Source organism: Ornithorhynchus anatinus, chromosome 3, assembly GCF_004115215.2.
Source record: "Ornithorhynchus anatinus isolate Pmale09 chromosome 3, mOrnAna1.pri.v4, whole genome shotgun sequence".
Classification (NCBI taxonomy): Eukaryota; Metazoa; Chordata; class Mammalia; order Monotremata; family Ornithorhynchidae; genus Ornithorhynchus; species Ornithorhynchus anatinus.
This window is the reverse complement of record NC_041730.1, coordinates 141,803,828-141,805,452: the sequence shown is the minus strand read 5'-3', so window position 1 is coordinate 141,805,452 and position 1,625 is coordinate 141,803,828. Positions and strand designations below refer to the sequence as shown.

Genomic DNA, 1,625 nt, shown 5'->3' with positions numbered 1-1,625 from the left:
TTTGCCGACTTCCCTGACTCTAGTCTCTCCTTTCTCCAGGCCATACTTCACTCTGCTGCCCAGGTCATTTCTTTAAAAGATTGCTTTTTGTACCTCTCTCCCCACCATCAAATACCTCAGCAGTTGCCCATCCCTCTCTGCGTCAAGCAGAAACAGTTGGCTTCAGTGTCCTCAGTCAAGTCCCTCTCCATATTTATCCCAGCTCCTCTTCCACTCTTCCAGGCTTGTACTCTTTGCTCCTCTCAAGCCAACCTCACTGTGCTCATCCTCACCTCTCCCACAGCCAGCCTCGTGCTCGTGTCCTTCCTCCTGCCTGGAACTCCTTCCCTTTTCACAAAGCAACATGGCCTAGTAGAAGGAGCACAGACCTGGGTCACAGGAGTCAGAGGACCTGGGTTCTAATTCTGGTGCTCCCACTCTTGCCTGCTGTGGGACTTTGGGCAAGTCACTTCTCTGGGCCTCAGCTTCCTCTTCTGTAAAGTGAGAATTGAATAATCGTTCTCCCTCTCTCTTAGACTGTGAGCCCCAAGTAGAACAGGAACTGTGTCGATTCTGATTATCTTGTATCTACCTCAGGGTTTAGCACAGTGCTAGGCATATAGTTGTTGTTGTCTTATGCTTTCAAATCGTGTCCGACCCACAGCGACGCCATAGGCACATCTGACCCAGACTGCCTCACTTCCATCTGCAATCATTCTGGTGGTGTATCCATAGAGTTTTCTTGGGAAAGATATGGAAGTGGTTTACCATTGCGTCCTTCCTCTCTGCCCTCGAATAAATACTATTGAATGAATGACTCTCTCCCACGCCACTACGGCCCAGCACAGGTGAGTTTTGACTTGTAGCGGATTGTCTTCCACAACTAGCCACTGGCCAAGCTAGGAATGGAATGGGTATGCCCCTGCTTGATTCTCCCTCCTGTAGTCGAGACTGGTAGAGGACTGGAAACTCTCCAGATGCGACCTTGAAAGGGGTGGCATATAGTAAGCACTTTAAAAATATTGTTATTATTATTAATAATCAATCATATTTATTGAGCACATACTGTGTGCAGAGAACTGTCTTGGTGTATATACATCTATCATTCTATTTATTTATATTGATGCTTGTTTACTGGTATTAATGACTTTCTCCCTCCTCTAGACTGTAAGCCTGGTGTGGGCAGGGATTGTCTCTCTTTATTGCTGAATTGTACTTTCCAAGCACTTAGTACAGTGCTCTGCACACAGTAAGCACTTAATAAATACAACTGAATGAATGAATGAATGAATTTGGACGAGGACCATATAACAGAACTTGTAGGCATGTTTCCCACCTTATCCTCCACACCTTATTTCACCTTGGCTTCACCTACTCTGTCCTCTCCCGGTTCTCCTCTTATCTCTCTGGCCGTTCATTCTCGGTCTCCTTCACAGGCTCCTTCTCCCCCTCCCATCCTCTAACTGTAGGGGTTCTTCAAGGGTCCGTTCTTGGCCCTCTTCTGTTCTCCATCTACACTCACTCCCTCGGTGAACTCATTCGCTGTCACGGCTTCAGCTATCAACTCTATGCAGATGACACACAAATCTTCATCTCTGCCCCTGTTCTGTCCCCCTCCCTTCAGGCTTGTATCTCCTCCTGCCTCC

General features: G+C 47.3%; 1 non-coding gene across 1 annotated transcript; it reads right to left on the bottom strand.

The window, feature by feature from the left end:
- Nucleotides 1-837: 837 nt before the first annotated feature.
- Nucleotides 838-974, bottom strand: LOC114810513. Its single transcript, XR_003758212.1, has one exon. It is a non-coding gene; the product is annotated as a small nucleolar RNA SNORA7 (small nucleolar RNA).
- Nucleotides 975-1,625: the final 651 nt, after the last annotated feature.